The 19,514-nt window shown below is 33.6% G+C and overlaps 1 protein-coding gene and 1 non-coding gene across 6 annotated transcripts in view; one reads left to right on the top strand and one right to left on the bottom strand.

Moving 5' to 3' along the window:
• The window catches only part of LOC108966188, a 113,136-nt gene that overhangs the window by 48,784 nt on the left and 44,838 nt on the right, over positions 1-19,514 (top strand). The gene's annotated exons all lie outside the window — the stretch shown is intronic.
• Trnad-guc lies at positions 17,135-17,206 on the bottom strand. The gene has a single exon. It is a non-coding gene; the product is annotated as a tRNA-Asp (tRNA).

Raw genomic sequence — 19,514 nt, 5'->3', positions numbered from 1 at the left:
CATAAAATCATACCATAAATTATCTGCTCAACGTCATTCAGTAAAATAAGTAAGTGCATGGAAATAGTAAAAAAGCAACAACTATAAACACCGGCTAGTTGAAAAAATCACCATATTCAAGCGCTTAAAGAAAGCAGTGTGCGGCTGGCATACACTGACTGCAGCGCGCAGAGTGCAGGGCGTTAACAGCAACACCCAAATTATATGCTTTATGCACAATAAAAAGTCATGGCCAAGGTAGTTTCGAATTACTTTAACTAATACTGGCAMTCATAAATTCGAAAACTAAAATGCGCATTCCWGTCGCTACGGCGCGTGTTTACCGGTGCAACGGTGTCAGCACAAACGCTCAAGCACACACATTATGGCCAATTAAGTTTGAGAAAATGGACTGGTGGGCAGTTATCGTTGAGTTGTTTGGAAGCGTGTTGAGTTATGTGGAGCGAACTGAGTGAATGAGTCGCTGAGTGAGTGAGTGTGTGTCAGATGATTGAATGGGACTTTTTGGCTTACGGCACTTAGCTGAGAAGTAGTATAAGCTCACTCCAATATAACGGTAGATGCTACCTTTTGTTTGTGTCGAGTAAAATACGGTTGTTATTGTTGCGAGCCTTTAGGAAAAATTGGTATGACAGAAGATGGATTTTACCGTTAATATCATTAACAATGGTAGTAAATATATTCAAAGATTTAGGCAGAGTGATCATCCATTCGAACTTTTCTCAACTTCTTTCATCTTTTGAGCACACTACACTAAGGTTTTCGAGTTTGATTTGGATATTGTTACTATWATAGAATTTATTTACACTTCATTCGGTTGTTATGCCCAGAAGCGTAGATCACACACTTGTAGAATGGAATGCCTGTCAGAAATTTTAGAATTTTTCGTAGAAGAGTTAAGATTATCCTCGGCAAAACGTAGACAATGYTTCGAAAATTAATAAACCCCTTTCACTATCTCCTACATGATGGTTTGGGATTCTTTAATCCTGTGAAAGTTCATTCGATGCTATTATGTATGGAGCTCGATTACTTTTACATGGCCACCACGGGCAGGCTTGCAGAAGTCCAGACGCTGAACACAATTTTCGACGGTTTTCGAGCATAAATCAGCCAATACTGCTGCAATTTCAAATTCGATATTCAAACGAAGTTCACCAATCGTCGCTGATTTTTTGGCATAGATAATACATTTGACGTAGTCCCACAGGAAATAGACTAACGACGTAAAATTGTATAACCGAGGTGGCCAGTTGAATGGGTTTGTGGCGCCGTCCTGTTAGAATCACGAATTGTCCATGCCCATGTCATTCAATTCGGACCAAAAATATTCGGTTATCATTGAGCGATAGCGATTCCCATTCACAGTAACGTGTCGGTTTTGATCATCACGGAAAAAGTACGGTACAATGACGCCGCCGGCCCATAAATCGCACCAAACTGTAATCTTTCCGGGATACAATAGTGACTCATGGAGTACGTGATGATTGTTACCTAACCAATAAGCCATTCAGCCAGAAATCAGSMTCATCGCTGAAGATGATTTTTCGGTTAAAATCCAGATCTTTTGCAAGTCAGYAACTGCTCAGCCCCTTTCACGAACAAACGACGATTCTGATGGTCAAGCGGCTTCAGTTCTTGCGTCAATTTGAACTTGTAAGGATTTAAGTCAAGATCTCTTCGYAAAATTCGCCGCAACGACGTCACAGAGATGCCCAAGCTTAAGAACGACGTATGAAAGATTGATTTGGGTCTTTCTCAATTGATGCGCCAGCGGCACAACAGGCACTTCTTTGTCTCACTGGCACTAGAACATTTGTACAGTACCGGTGGATACACATTTTTCYACTAGATGCTCAATTGTTGATCTGAAAGGACGATTTTGATGACCATAAGCTGGACGTAGCAATCTTAAAGTCGAGGCCATTTTAATAATTTCCACTTGTTGTTTTATCGTATATCTTTTCAAGAGGAAAGGCAAACCTTACTGAATAGAAATGTTAAAAGAGGCGGAAAAAAATATGGTGTCGCTTGCTGTTACTTTCSGATAAAAAAAAAATTACATGACAAACAGCAGGTTTTCGGGTGCAAAAGGTTGAAACCCCTTTAAATGATTTTTATTTTAGAGACAAAGACTAGATAAAAACCGTCAACAAGTTTCTAGGTCATTTCGGTAGTTCGCTTATAATTGCTTGTAATTCTCAGCTGAGTTATACGACTCACGGTAAGTTAAATGGCTGGACTGACGTCACAGAAGCGCGTCGCCAGCAAGTCTAGCTTTTTAAGCAAAACCAACAACAAACAAACACGTCGTCTTTAGTGCCAAAAAAATTATACATTCGTCGCTCATTGTGTTTTATTTTTGTGTGCACTGAAACCGAAAGCGGTAACAGCAACTACAACAATAAATACTGACACATTAAACGCTTCATTTAGCTGTGAACGTGTCAATTGGATTGCATTGTTGTTGTTRCAACAAATTAGTGCAACCACAATTGAATTCGAAAGCAGTCTGGCGCAAAAAAGCCACTAAATTACCATTAGCAATTGAGCTTACCGATCGTTTACACACACACATTTCGATGTGTACGTGGAAAACTTAACGGAAATTATTGCGGGAGAGGGCAATAAAAAGCAGACAAAGTTGTGAAGTAAGGAATTTTCCGGAAAATAAATTTCGGGAATTAAAAAGTGYTTTGAGCCTTTTCGTAGCTGCAAACTTTTCCTTCGCATTTGTTGAGTAGTGTTATCGATTTTGAAAATTTTCTCGAAATAAAAGTTKTTCATAACTTTCCTTTCTCCAACATATCGTCCATACACCCAATTTGTTTGTATGGTTTTTTTTACTTTTTCTCGTCGAGTCACCTCGAGTCGCCTCCATTGCCCGCGCATGCGACCCGTCGACCCCAGCGCGTTGAGTGTGACAGCATGCCGGCCTCGGCAGTCGCTCGTCGCGCAGATGACCTGCGGCCATCACAACTGCACCGTCATCTCAAYGGCTAARCTAATTTCTATGTAGCACTTAGCCGCTTGCGGCACGTCTCAACTCAAGCTCACCTCATTTCAGCATATAGCCCGAGTATTTATTAACAATTTTCAAATTAGACCGTAACATTAACTGCGTGTGCTTTCTTCTTCTAGATTTACGATTACAAACKCGGCTTGCCTACCAATTTTCTCTGTTTTATTTCTACTTTGTTTTTTGTTTTTGCTATTGCCATTAGTAAATGACTATTTAATGTAACTTGCTGCTGGACGTTGCGCATGCGCATGCACACTCACTCAGCCGATCAACGAACCGTCAGCACTTACTTTTGTGGCAGYCAATGTGATTGCCGCTGCGCTGCTGGTGTGCAATTGCATATTGCTGCTTTGCATTTTCCATAGTTTAGTTGCTAACGTCTCAAACACACACATACACACATGCAGTTGTAGAAATAGATTTATGTATAATCGCCTTCACTCGCGCTACATTTCTTGTAAGCGTGAATCTTAACTCCTCATTTCACTGCTTCGCCGCTTAGCAAATGTCTGTGTGTTTTTTTACTGGCGCTCGTGAAGTGTGTCTGTTGTCTTTGAAATCTTTGCGGTCAGCTCATAAAAATTACACCTCTGATTGTTTGAGTGCCCATATTTAGATTTTAGATTTTAGCGCTTTCTTTTGCTTTGATTTTTCTGCCCACACAGCTTTTTGTTGTTGGCTGCTTTGTTTTGCACACCAGGTGAATGCGCGTTCTGCTCGGCCGCCTTTTGGACTTTCGGTATTGCGCTTCTAACGCCCTAGCCTGTGGGGGTGTTTGGCCGTTAGTTGGCTATAATCTTCATGCTACAGTGGGTTGAGCAGAGAAATTGCTTGATTTTTGTTTTTCTTCAAGATTTTACTTTGTTTTTCTATGACCGCAATGGTTTCCATAATTTTAGCTTAAATAAATTAGTACAAGAATTCGCATTCTAACGGGTTTTCCAATAAGAGTTCAAAACAAATTTTTTAAATTAAATTTGGGATATCAATGAAATTTTGTATTCCTGTGAAAATACATTCGATGCCATTATGTATGGAACTCAATYTCTTTTGCATTCCAACCACGAACACGCAGAAGTCYAGACGCTGAACMCAATTTTYGACGGTTTTCGAAMATAAWWCGGCAGATACKGCTGCAATTTCAGTTTCGATATTCGTACGTATTTCGTCAATCGTCGTTCGCTTGTTGACAYGGACCATAGACTTCACCAAACTTGGTTTTCAATAAATCGAATGTGTCACTCGCTGAGTGGCTTGTGGCGCCGTGCTTTTGAAACCACATATTTTCCAAGTCCGTATCATCTAATTCGAGCCAAAAATATTCGGTTGTCATTGAGCGATAGCGATTCCCATTCACAGTAATGTGCCGGTCTTGATCATCACGAATGAAGTACGGCCCAATGACGCCGCCGGTCCATAGACCGCACCAAACCGTATTTTTTTCGGGATGCAATGCTAAATAATGTAGTACGTGTGGATTGCTGCCGGAGCAATAACGCATATTTTGCTTATTGAGGAAGCAATTCAGCCAGAATGGAGCCTCATCGCTAAAGATACTTTTTTCGATAAAAATCCGTATAGTTTTCAAGTTGTTGCTCAGCCCAATTCAMGAACATACGACGACCATGACGTCACAGAGATGCCAAACGCTTGAGAACGCCATGTGGTAGACTGATTAGGGTCTTCCTCGATTGATGCGCTAGCGGCAGCAATATTCATAACACCACGGGCACTTGTTTGTCTCACTAGCACGGCAACGTTTTGTACTGTAGATTCCAATTTTTCGACTAGACACTCAGTTGTTGATCTGACAGACGCTTATGACGGCCATAGGTTGGACGTAACGTTTCTAAAATTGAGGACAATGACTCCGAATTTCGGTGTTCTTGTACTCTTTATGACTCCAATACCGCGAGCGGCACAATAAATTTATTCTGCTTCATGACAACGCTCAAGATGACGTCAAAATATGGCTTGAATTTTGGAAAGTATCGCAAGATGGTCCGGTTTAGCGTAATGATATTCGAGCTTTGCCAGAAAKATGGGAAAGAGTTGTGGCTAAAATATAGAATTGTTTTTAATTCGCAAGCCTTGAAGACTATGAAATAAATGTTGGTCATACTTTGCTTCATTTATTACTCAGCAGCTATTCGTTTCATATATTATTACATATACTTATACCCCTATGTTACCTGCTTAAGAAGCTCAGTTCCGGGTAGTTGGATTCTAATGCAATCAGAATTGAGCAGTATGTACTATTAACTCGAAAAGTATTATATATATTATATATTCAGTATATTGCATCACTTATGACATTTTTATTTTTCCCGATTTCTGAACATTTCTATTAAGAAACTAAATTTTTTTGTCTAATATGTCGGGAAAATAAAAATGTCATAAGTGATATATTCGCTTTCTCTGTTTAATCAGCTATTCCATAGAATGAAATGCAAATCACAATAAATTAATGCAGACACCAGCCGTTTGAAAATCGAAAACAAAGCGCAAACGCTTTCTCAATTCTAAAAGTTCAACAAAGCGGAAAGATGTATCTCTATCTACTATATGTTGTTTGTTTATATGTCTTAGTAATGCTATTTAAACGTAGAAAACAAATATCATTTTACTAGTCCAATGGTCTATAATATTGTAAAGCTTTCATAGAATTTCATGCGTGAAAACGTTACACGCTTGTGGCCCACACATACTTAACCAAATACATGAGTATATACTTGTGTAAAGATATTATCAAATATGCGCTAATTAATTAACATACCAAAAAATAGCAAAATTTCTATGCAACACTTTTTTTCAGCATTTTGCATATTTTTAAAAAGAATTTAATACTTTCACTAGCGTTTAGCTAAACAATTGTTCTTTTCTGTTTGCATTTTGTTTATAAACTGCAAATGTTTGGCACTCTTACTTTTTATAAGGGATCAATGGAGTTTTATTATTATAATCATAATTTTTTTATTTTTTTTATTTTTGAAAAAGTGTAAAAGTGTTAATGAAACAAATGTGGCCTGAATAATGGCTTGCATTATATTAAATATTAAAATAATGCAGAATTTTTGTGAAATATTTTTGTATAGATATGTAAACTAAATTTACAAAAAACTATTATATTTTTCTAATACATTTTTTATTAAAAAGCACGTGTTAAGTTTCACACTTTCACTGCTTTTTTATTAAAATACCAAAATTGTAAAATAAATTTTAATTAGTTCTCACAATCATTTGATTGAAATTCAAATTGAAAACAATTTTTCTCTGTTTTCTAATGTTTTTATTGCCAATAACAATGCTAAAACCTCAAAAGCTTTCAAATATTCAAGAAAGCTTGAGTGAAAGCTTAATATTATTTTATCAAAAACAATGTTGAAAACTCTAAGTTCTCTATTATGGATGAAAGCGTGAATAAAAGCTTAATTCTATATTAAAAATAACAGTGCTGAAACCTTAAAGTTCTCTAATATGTATGAAAGCTTGAGTAAAAGCTTTAAATTATTTAAACAAGAACAACGTTGAATGTCAAAGTTCTCTAATATGTATGAAAGSTTATGAGAAAGCTTAATGTTATATTAGTAGGGGCAATGTAAAGGAAACACAAAGCGCTTTAATATACATATATGAAAGCTTGAGAAAATTTTAACGTAATGGTTATTTTTGCAGCWTAAAACTTTTTGTGATTGCTATTTTTACAACAGATAGCAGTAGGTATCCTTTGACTTATGATTCCTATGTCACTAAGGAGTTAAATTTAAGGTTATATGAAAGCTTGAGTGAAAGCTTAATGTTATTGTTATTTTTACAACACAAAACCGAAAATTTATATGAAAGCTTAAACAAAATCTTAATGTTATTGTTATTTTTACAATACAAAATTCGAAATACATATAAAAGTGTGCGCGAAAATTTATTGTGATTGCGTTTGTTACAACAGATCCCACTAAGTATACTTTAACATGTGTTTCCAGTAGAAAAAGTTAGGAAACACCAAAATCAACATCATTGCCTTTGAAATGGTCAAAATTCAACTGAAATTGAACTGAATCAAAAATGTTGAGTATACGTAGATSGCCGATAAAACCTCTCTCCGACTTTGCTGTTACCTATTAATGAGGGTAAGTTTCGTTAGAGTTTTATAAAAGACTCACTAAAAGTTTTTTGCACTGCGGCAACTATCTTTGCAAGCCACAATTACCAAAAATTGTTGCAGGTCAAACAGTTTTTTCTACTKTTTACTTAACTCGTCGATACAATTCAATTTAACAAGTTTCCATAGCAGGGTGCTTTACCCAGCTTGTTAGCTAAATTCTCATCACTTCCTAATAYTTTTACTTTACGTTTTTCTCCCGCTTTGAACTAAGCGCAGCAATAAACGTGAATTGACACAAAGCCGCAAATTAATGTGCGTCGACGCATGTGTCATTCTTTATACATAACGTCAATCAAGCGAATGCCCCCGAGGCATGCTCGAGCCACCAACAGACCACCAAGGGGCCGGGCGACACGCCACACCGCCGCTTCTGGGTTCAACAAATCTAAGGCGACGCACTACATGAGTGCCGTTGACATTCAGATTGACACAGTGTTATAAAAAAAGGGGTAAACACAAAAACAAAAAAGAAAAAAATCCATAAAATGGTAAATATTAAACCAGCTTGTTGGCGGTCCACAAAAGGCCACTGCCACTTCAAATGCCTCGGCACACGGTGTGGTAAACTTAAGTTCGCATGCCTTTTGCGGTTGAACTCCACGGCACGCAAGCACGCACGCAAAATACTTAAGTATCRGTGCACAAGCGCAACGGCATAGGYCTACATATGCCGTATATATTCGTATAAGTACATGCTTCTGCATAAGCAGGCTTATAAGTGTATTAAGTGTGTAGCGCACTTAGTATTTTTTTAGCAGCAAATAGTTGTTAGCCACTCTTGCTGTCGCTCACCTTGCCGCGTACTCGCTTAAGTGAATAAGTTCATATGTCCATAAGCGTTAAGTGTGCTAGTCCATTTGCTATTGCTCTTGTTCTTGTYCTTGTTCTGAACAGCTCGGTGCAAGCGTGCCACTACCGTATTCGGGCTTGCAGCAGTAGATTGTCAAAAATAAACTACGCACATTTATAATCGAGACAATCATTGGCCTCACCTTGTCATATTGGCATGTTTTTAGGTGGCTGATGTTGTTGCTGTTCTTGTAACTGCATTTTGCTGACTTTTCGTTTATTTTTATTTTTTTTTAGGAACAGTCAGTTATGGTTATGTTCGTTCACGAACTSTTGTTACGTTGCTCAAATTAGTTTGACGTATGAATTGTGTTCTGCTTGGGCAAATTCAGAGTTGGACTATTGGTTGCTCTTATTTTCATTTTTTAAATATTTTAAAATAGCTTATTGCTAATATTTCTGTTTTTATTATTTTCTTTTGTTAATAAACTTTTTGTTCAATTTTCAATTGCTGTTCAAGTGTTCATTGATGCCGTCTTGGTCAGTGGTAATTGTACTTACTGATTCACCACTTTTTTGAAAGACGAGTTCACACCCAGCAAGAAATCGATAAGTGTCGTAACTACATTGCTGTTCACCATAAATGATATGTTTTCTCAATAATATGTTTGTTATTTTTTGTATATCGAAATATATATATCGAAAACCCTTTAAAGAATATGTACCATATAAATGATCAGYGTAACGAGYTGTAAAGCTATAGCCATATACGATTGTCAGCCTATATATATACACAACCAACTCCCTCATTTTTTGGAGATATCGTTCTGAAATTTTACACACGTCTTTTTCTCCCCAAGAAGCTGCTCTTTTGTCGAAACGGCTAATATCGGACCATTATAGTATATAGGTGAAATACAAAATGTACGATGGGAATCAAGTGCTTGTATTGAAAACTTTTTCATTTGATGAGATATCTTCTGGAAATTTTGTATGGTTTCTTGTCTGAAGAATTGTACAATCTAAAAAAAAGTTGTTCAGATCACTATAACCGCATAACTGCCATACAAACTGAACGATCGGAATAAAGTGATTGTAGAGAAAACTTTTTTATTTGATGAGATATCTTACAGATACTTGTCATGGATTATTGTCTAAGAAAATGGTATAATCTCCGAAGTTTTTGTTCAGATCGGATCACTATAGCATATAGCTGTCATATAAGTTAAGCGATCAAAATTAAGTTCTGGTTTTACTAAATATATCTCCATCTGTTAACAAAAACGATTTTTCAAATTATATTTTATCGATATATATCTACCTAATTCATATTTATACCTAAAATTGGCATGCACCTTATAATTTCCATCTGGGTTGCTCGGTGTGAGAACCTCGCCAACGTCGCTGGCAATTAGAATTGATYAAACGTTGCTTTGTGGTTTTCCGCATTGCACAATGCTGTCTTTTTCTGCTACATAACGCTTTCAGATACATACATATGTATTCAATTATATATGTACTATATACATAAAGATATGTATACTTCTAATAGTTTCATGTTTATTTATATGGTATGTTTGTATGCTTGTGAAACCACCAAAAGGTAGAATATTCTTTGCAATTTTTTGCATAATTTTTGCTTTCGATTTTCATCGTAACCTTTTTGTTGTATTTCAAATGTTATTGATTGACAATATGCCCGTCAGAATACACTACGTTTAATTTGCGGTTTATTTACACAAAAATCATACACACCCACATATCACACCTGAAGCATATAAAAATACATGACCAACTGAGATTTGTTTCTTATTTTGAAACTATATCTTAAAAAAATATAACAACATATATATTCAACTTTGTACATGTGTTTGCGCTTTTTCAAGTATTTCTTAATTAAAATACAAATACTTGTGGCTACAAGTGAAAACGTTTCTAAAAGAAACCACTTCAAACGTCAAGGTTGCCAACCAATGCACTGACACAACAATAAACACTTTGTGCTTCGTGCAGAAAAACTATTAAATATATATATATATATATATATATATATATATATATGTATGTATGTGTGTGCTCCTTTGGGTGTCTCAAAATGGTGTTAATTAAAGATTTTGTTTATTTTTGCCAACTCATGGTTTAATTTTTGTTCATTTCGCTCCTGTAATTGGACATTTTGTCAGTTGTGTTTTGTTTTTCTAATGCCGATATTTAAGTCACGTTCTCAGCATAAATTTTTGTTTTTTACAAATTTAATTTTATTACAAATTTCTTTGCTTTTTTGGTACAACCAGCTTACTTGCTGGATGAAACCGTAGTTGAACGTGGCTTAGCGGTAAACTTATCACCTTGTATCTCTATAGACGGATTACGAAACAGCTTTTTAAATTAAAAAATTCAAGCTAGAACAGTTAGGAAGTCGAATTTATGTTATACTAAGTGGTACCTTGTAGCATATTTAGAGCAATTACAGAAACAATTACGTATTCCCTTCCTACATAAGGTTTGTCGATTTTCGAAACGCAAAGCTTTTTTACTAAATGTTTTTTATATAATAACAATAAACGTTATTTTCTCAAAATTTTTATTCAAAATTAGTTCAATGTGTTTTTAATGTATAAGTTTGAGCTATATTTTRTTTTTAATGGCATGTTGAAACTCGCATTATGAAAGGCTCAACCTCATTGGATTGAAGTGCAACATTTAAAGCTTTAAAAACTTTAAAAAATTTCAAGAGCAAGCGAAATAAAATTATTTTAATCAAATATGTTAATGGCATGTAAAAACTCGCTTTCTAGAAAATTCAACGGAAGTGGATTGAAGTGAAAGCTATAAAACTTTCAACTGAAATTTTCTGTAGCTTTTAAAGAATTTTAAGCGCAAATGAAATAAAATTATTTCCTTAAAATATCTATATCTAGAAAGCTCAACGGAATTGAGTTGAAGTGAAAGCTATAAAACGATTTGATTATTTGAAGCTTTTAAAAAATTTTAAGCGCAAATGAAATAAAATTATTTCGATAAAATATGGCAACTTAAATAAGCTTTTAAAGTTCTGCCTTTACAAGCTCTTCTTTTAAAAGCTCATAGAGCTCCCAAATTAAACTCTTTCTACTACGTTATGCATAAAAATTATGTATTGTAACCAAAATAAACGATGTTCATAAAAGCTTTTTTAAACAGTGTAAAACACAAAAAGCTTTCAAAAAGACTAATTTTAATATTTTTTCTAAAAATAAATTCTTGTTTTACAAGTTAATTTTGTATTCACATAAAAATTTGGCGACTTAAATAAGCCTTTAAAGTTTTATCTTTGAAAGCTCTTCTTTTAAAAGTTCAAGGTACCCCCAAATTAAACTCTTACTACTACTCTAAGCATAAAAATATGAAACCAAACTAAGTTATATTCATTAAAGCTTTTTTAAAAAGTGTAAAGCACGAAAAGCTTTTTTGATTATGCACAAAATGTAAGAATATGTAGTTCGATTAAATATGATCATTTTTTTTCTAAAAATGATTTTTTGTTTTATAAATAAATTATAMAAAGTAAAAGCACCCAAACTCTTACTAAAGTTAGTGCTTTAAATTTCACTGCAAGGTTACTAAAAATTTTCCGCAAGCATATAAAGAAATGCAATTTTCCTGTAAGTAAGTTCGTACTAACAAAAAAGCTTTAAAAAACTTAGGAAAGTAAAAACAAAATCATTACAACTTATTGTCGTACACWAACATATCTCATCAAAATTCCTAAACGATTGATTTTCTATCTAAGTCAGATGTTAACTTTGTTTTGTTAGGCATGGAAATCTCGTATAACCTCAAAAATCTTAATCAATTCTGTAGGCCATAAATTCAATCAGTGTCGCATACACAAAAGCGAAATTGAATGTGTGTGGTGAGTGTTGTTAGCTGAGAAAAAAACAGACAATGAAAGCGAAAGATAATATTAATCACAAAAAGTATTGAAATAAAAATTTTATTACGTAAAAAGTGCGAAAATTATTAATCAGCGCAAAAAGCTCTAAAGCGCTTTAATTGTAATGTCATAAAAAGCATACATATCGCGGTAATGAATGCCACGATTGAAARACAGCGGATGTGGGTTAACACCTTKCGGATATTTATGTGCGTACAACTGACTTTCATTCATTTTTTTCGGTGGAAATATTCAAACTGTCTTTTTAATTGTTTCAAATAATATGGATGATAGTATGTAAAKATGTTAGTATGTATGTATGTATGTTTGTGTGTTTGCTTTTCGAAAAGTGTCTGTTGTACCGATTACAATGTGATTATGGCTCATTTAACACAACGCTGTAGACCAATGAAAAGAAAATCACGATGCTGTGCGATCTTCACGCGYCTTCTAAACAGCCGCTTCTGCCGCTTACAGTGTTTGAGAATATTAATCATACAGTGACCCATATTTCACTGCCGTTGCCAACTGGTCCAAACTGCAAAATAAATGAGCTGTGAAGAGAGACAATGTGAGGAATATGAAATTATATACGAACCGATGAGCCGAAATGAGCGGTTTTCAAAACGCAGCTAAATTGGTCAAAATAGAAACGAGAATGCTGTGTGATTTTCAAGGCGCAGTAATTAATAATGTTTACAACCGCCTCTTGTTGATGTGTGTGGTAAAAATGTGAAGAGTGATCGTTTGTAAAATACATAAAATTAGCAATTAAAATGTTGCTAAAAAAATTAACAAAGAAATAAGAATGCAGACGAACTAACGTTTCACTATTTAATACATGCATTTGGGTTAGGTATCTGGCAAGAGCGAAAGCTATCAATAAAGATGAGTTGATAGTGGGACCTCTCGAAATTGTAAGCAATGCTAAAACAAAGAATTTCATTAAAGTTTTTATATAATTTTTTCTATCCTTTGTAGGTATCAACGCGCTATAGACTATCTGTTCATACTGCCATTTTTTTATAACTTTATAAAATAAATATTTGCTTATTTTTTCACACCAGCTACAGCAATTTGTCAAGCTTTGCTTTATCTAAACAGCCCTGCCAATATATTGTACGTGGGTGTCCATATTTGCTTTCATTACTTTTAAATTTATTACTGCCTTATTTCTATTCTGTGCCCTCACWTTATTACCAATTTTATTGGCTTGGTTTTACTTCTCCTTTCTTTGCAAAAGATTAGTTATTTTGTCTTGTCATTCATTCAATTYCCACTAGTGACTCACGTGTGTTGTTATCCGAACAAAAAATCTGTTAAATTGGCACCCACACCTTGGTAAATTCAAAGCAATTACAATTGATTTTCTACGCTGCTTTTGCTTTTGTTATATTTGCTTTAGGGCTGAGCTTAAATAAAACATGAATTATTTTTGTATTTATATTTATGTTTTATTTTTTATTTTATTTTTTCCAAACTGAAGCAGGTATACTGAATGATTGCTGGTGGGATTAAGATTTGCAAATTATTGCAAAAAGTATATAATAGGTTATTGAAAGCTTTATTTGCGAGCTTTTCAACTTCATTCCGGTTTTTAAGAGATAGTCTCTTTGACAAAGTCATTAAGAATGATCCCAACGACCAATTTCATTTAACAATAAATATATAATATTTAATACGATTGAAAAATAAAAAATGTAATAATATATTATATTAGTTACAAACCTCCGATGAGTTATAAAAATTAAAGCTCTGAAAAGCTATTCTTTTACTTTTTGGTAGCTTCCAATGAAAATATTTCTTGAAAATAACTAAAAAACTTCGAAAACCTTCTGTTTTGTAGTAAAAGTTTTTTATAAAATCTCCAGAAAATTATAAAAGTGAAACGTCTATTTGTTTGGTTCCAATGAAAATAACTTGAAAATGAAAAAAATCCTCTGTTCTGTAGYAAAAATGTACTATGAAAACTCCAAAAAATTATAAAGATGAGAGCTGTAGAAGTCTAACTTATCACTATTTTCTTGAACTTCWTAATTACAATAACTTGTAGATGTAGAAACCATAAAAAGCTCTTCTGTTTTGTTGTAAAAACTTTTTATGAATGCTCCAGAAAATTAAAAAAAATATTTATCGTAGAAGTACTGTAAAATATGCCGCATTTTCTCCTGTCTCTTATACACATCTAGATGTGTATAAGAGACAGGTTCCGGAAAGCTCACTGAATACTACTTTTTAGTAGCTTCCAATAAAATGAACTCTTGAAGATGAAAAAACTGAGCTATTTTGTAGTAAAAATTTACAATGAAAGCTCCAAAGAATCATAACGATGAAAGCTCTAGAAATCTCACTTATCATTATTTTCTTGAACTTCATATTTACAAGAACTTGTAGATGTAAAAACCATAAAAAGCTCTTCTGTTTTGTTGTAAAAACTTTGTATGAAAACTCCAGAGGAATATAAAAGTGCAATGAAAGCTTCACAATTAAAGTAACGTGCAGATCGAAAAGAATCGTAAAAGCTATTCTGTTTTGTACGTTAGTAAAAATTGTTCACAAAAGCTCCAAAAAAGTATAAAAGCCCTAAGAAGCTCAAAACTACAATAATTTATGTTTTCTGTTCTGTACATTAGCAAAAAATGTATACTATAGCTTTAAAGAATTATAAAATATCAAAAAGCTAACTTATCACTATTTTTTAAGTTTCAAAATTACAATAATTATGTTTTAGATGTAAAAAGCTCTATTTTTTCCTTCACTTCTTTTGAACTGTATTCTAAGACACTTTGTTTGTCGRAGGAAGAAAGGTTTTTTAAAATTACATTCACTTCACTGAATGCTTACTGTTTAGTCTAAAGCTTTGACAAGCAAGACTACAAAAAAGTCAAAATAAATGCGTTTTGCCATAGTATGATGCTCGCAACAGTACTTTGTTTGGTTTTGTTCATTTTTTAGACTCTGTGTCAGTATGTTTCCGGCCTTAGGCACTTAATTATTTATGCGCGTTAGCATAAAAATCGCACAGCATGCGGTTTTGTGAAAATCTGTTATGAATAGATACGCGTAAAAGTCCTTGTGTTAATGCCACACACTGCGCAGGCGTGGCCACAATGCCCGCCTGAAGCAATGAGCCGCACTGCGTTTCTCACTTTATTTCACGCCTTTCAAAAATAATTAGCGCTGCAACTCCCCTTTTAATTAAAATAAAAAGGCTTTAATGTCAATGCCAAGCTGTGCTAATGTTCAGCGTGAAAGAAAGCCAAAATACGCTTTCAACCTCAGCCGCCGGAAAGTGTGAAAAGCGAGATTTTCCAGCGTCCCAGTGTCACGGGTGTTAATGTAGGAAACACACTTTTGTTTCAGAGTCTTAACATAGTTAATTTTTAGTGTTGTCAGCGCGATTAATTTTATTATTTTTTTTTTTTTTGTTTTAGAAAAATTAGCTTTTTTCACTTTGTCATTATTCTGTTTCAGTTAGTTACATTTTTAATTACACACGACACAAAATTTGCCATGAAGTGAAAAATATAGAAAACACCACGACTGGAAGTATAAAAGACAGGCAAGAAAAGAAACTTAAGACAGTTRGTGTAACTAAAAAGTGAAAATGTGCATTATATAAACAAAGTACAAATTTACTGCTTAGGTACCGTTAAGTGTCATATGTTGGAATGTGTCGAACCGTGTTGAACTCTGCGTTGAATCACTCGCCGGCATGGTCTCCAAAAAGACAATTGTCAAATGTTAATTACGTTTGGAAGACTTCTGCGRCTCTTACGCGCTAACTGATTACTTTATAAATATATATACATATATGTGTGACGATATGTGTTAATATGTATTTGTAATTTATTTCACAAGTGTCCCAACCTTTGCTGTTTAGCTTTCTTGTTTGCAAGCTTTCAGTGTTCATTTCGTGTGTCTTCTATGGGATAATTAGCCGCCACGCAATTTGACCATAGGCGTCTTCACATGTGACCAATCGCGGTCAGTACTTTGCGGTTTAAGGGCATTAAAAAGTGAAAAGAGTGATGTGAACTTCATTTGTGTTTCATCGTACTAATTACGTGCTCCAAATGTGATYCGATTGACAGATCTACAAAATTCGGTCAAATTACAGGTACTTTAGTGTACTTGGTGTGGTTGTATTTRGAATATACCCGAATCAGCTGATCTTAAGGAACATGGTTGTTGAATATGTCTTTGTTAAATCCTGATAATTATTTTCTCTTCAACGGGGATTTAAGTGCTAAATGATCTTGAGCTATTTGATATTTTATTTCGGGACAAATTTTCATGAAAAATTTCGAAAAGCATTAAGACATATAGTATAAATAAAATACATTGCAAAAAAGTACCAAAAAATTTTAAAATGCAAAATATTTAATTATTCATTAATATTTATTTTGTCGCCTTCAAAGTAATTCCCACGAGATGTTATACCATTATGACAACAATTCTTCCAGTCCTCAGAAAACTTTTTATAAACACTTTTTGAGATGGCTTTCAGCTCTTTGAGCGAATTTGTGTTATCTCTTTGATTGACTGAAAAAGGCATGAAAAAACCCATAAACCCATCTCATCGGCAGTTATAATGCTCTCCATGAATATGGGATCGGAATTCGCACGATCAAGCATGTCCAAAGAAGCCTTTTTACGGTGCTATTTTTGAAGAAAATTCAGTTTTAAAGGGACGAATCGAGTAAGAACGCATTTCATACTCAAAATATCCACCAAAATCATTTGAACGGACTCCCGAGGGATATCGAGCTCCCTTGCATCTCTCTAAYACTTGCCTGACAATTTTCAAGCACCATATCCTACACTACTTTAATATTTTCATCAGTTGAAGGGGTCGAAGATGCATGTCTCGGCCGTCTTTGCTCATACTTGAGTTTATAATTGTTTAACTTAAATTGCCGAAATATGCAAATAATAATTGATTTATAGCGTGTTGAAGCCGTCAAAAAAGGCAAATAAAAATTTCTTCAATAACCTTTTAAACTTTCCAAGCGCACGCAATTATAGTAAAAKTAAATATCATTTAATTGCACGCGGAAGTCATATTTACATATTTAGCAAATAAATTATATATGTATGTATAAGCGGTTTGTGCGGAAGGGAAGAAGGAAAGAAAAAAAAATTAATACAAATTATTGAAGTAAAAATATTTATTATGGAATTTATAAATATTAAAAACAAATGATTAAATTTAAAAAAAAAAAACTATTTTCATAAATAAATACTCCCCGACGGGGAATTGAACCCCGGTCTCCCGCGTGACAGGCGGGGATACTGACCACTATACTATCGAGGATTTCCAACCAATTACTTACGCATTACATTGAATTACTAAAAATATGAATATTTGTCAATAAAAATATTTACATTTATTTCTGTAAATTAAAATTTATTTTTGTTACAATTTTATGGATTTTAGTGTTTTTCTAAAAAAGCTTTTTTTTCTACTTTTTAAAAAAACAAAATGTTTTTATAATTGAATGTTTTTGTGGTTTTTTGCTGTTTAATCGTTTTCTATACATTTTATGCTTAAATATTCAGGAAAAGCAAAAACAGAAACCACAAAAATACATCAACACAAAAAAGTAGGTCGCTCGTCATATTAAATACGCRAATCAAAATGGTCGAAAATACAAACTTAAAGATTTATGCAAACAACTACATTTCTGACACCTCAAAGACACAAGCTCTGCAAAAACTCGTCGAGAGTTGAGACATATTTGTAATATTTTTTACACTTACAAGGTTAACAAAACTAAAGTAGGCAATTTATGGCAGAGCGAATGCGTTTTCTTTGTTTTACGCTTTATTGATTCTTTACTGCTCATAAATGTTTATTAGTGTGGTTTTTACAAAAGTTAGAGTTGGCGAACAGAGCATTTTAGTTTGCAAATTTTTGAAATTTTTTTGGTTTGGTCTGCATATTTGGGTTTGATAGTAGTGTAACGAGTAAGTCAAGGAATTTGTAAATATGAAAATATCGTTATTGTAAGAATTTCGTAAAAATTGAGATTTGATTTTGAAAATTTATAGAATCTTTAGAAGTTTTCTATATCGGACTGCTATATCAAATAGCTACCATATAAACTGAACGTTGAAAGTGCTTGTATGGAAAACTCTTTCATTTGACGTATATTGCTTTTTAACACAACCCTACAATATTTGAAGAAATTTTACAGATCGGACCACTATATCATATAGCTTTAATATAAACTGAGCATTCAATATCAAGTTCATGCACGGAAACTGTTCTTGTATTCCAACTGTTTTTARAGTAAATTTGACTATTTTTCCACAAAAATGTTGATTTGCTTAATTTTCAAGCCAAATTGTTTTCACTTTTTATTTCCTACATGTATTTTACTTCAATTTATATTTTCTTGTCCATCCAACCAATCAAAGCCATGTGAAATATTATAGTTCCGCCATAAATTTCATTTTTAATAATCGATTTCCGCTGCATTTCGAAAACATATTTTTTCACTAATTTTGGTGCCATCATTACTTTCAAAACTGTATGGTTACAAAAAATTTTCCTCGAAATTTGAACATCACATTTTAATCACATTAAAGCATAGCAAGTGCCACGAGTTTGCGCTGTACATTTTACCCTACTCTACTCATGCCTTAGGCAACTACAACACTATATTTTTTTTGTTTGATATTTTATTGACGGCCATAAGATGTGTCATACTGTCAATTACACTTAARCCCATTAGTCAATGCAACCGTCTTACCAGCAATACAAATAAGCAAGACACCTATTTACTTATAACTGGCACCTCAGAGAATTCCTCGGTCACAYTTGTCATAAAAATTGCTACAATATGAATGAACACAATTTTATTGTACTTAGCTATGTTGCAAAGTCGTAATGGAATTAAAAAAAAAAAAAACATAAATAAGCAACAAGATATTGTAACTCGCACTCAGCTGTCAGCTTAAAAATCGTTTCAACAGCTGCTGTTGACAGCTACAACGAGCGCAGTTAGCAACTATCAGCTGATGTTGACATTAGTAAGGCTTAAGTAAGTCAAAAGCGTATTTTACATGTAATGCATAAATAAATTACATGCAAATATATGTACATACGCAGATATATATAGTATTTTACAGAGTTTCAGTATCATTCATAAAAAATTTAACACACAACCAACATGAAGGTCTGAAAAATGCAAGCAAACCAAAAATATAATGAAAACACGCAAGGCGTAGACTTTCGTGTATGGGAATTTGATAGAAAATATGAATTTGTTTGTATGTACATGATATAAAAATTGTCGACTAMCGCTGCCAGCGGCATTTCACACAAGCCATATGAGCACAAAATTATTTAAATAAGCAAGCGAACGCAATTAAAGTAAAAACTGTAGCTAAAGTGAATATTACGGAGCGACTTTGGAAAAGAAAACAATAAAATATTGTTGGTGAAAAATTATAAAGTTTTATCAAAGCGTGTTGACCTCTAATTTTACTGGCRGCTGCAGTTTGTTTGTGACAATGGGACGTTGTAAATGAAACTCGAGATAAATTATTTARTTTAACTTATGCTTATAATCTGAAAAGTTATTGTCTAGGCAAATAATGGAATCTTCGCCGAAATT

The sequence above is a fragment of the Bactrocera latifrons genome, unplaced genomic scaffold (genome assembly GCF_001853355.1).
Source record: "Bactrocera latifrons isolate USDA-ARS-PBARC rearing strain unplaced genomic scaffold, ASM185335v1 scaffold_157, whole genome shotgun sequence".
NCBI classification, from domain to species: domain Eukaryota; kingdom Metazoa; phylum Arthropoda; class Insecta; order Diptera; family Tephritidae; genus Bactrocera; species Bactrocera latifrons.
Note: the sequence above shows the minus strand (reverse complement) of the source record. Positions and strands in the feature narration are given on the sequence as shown.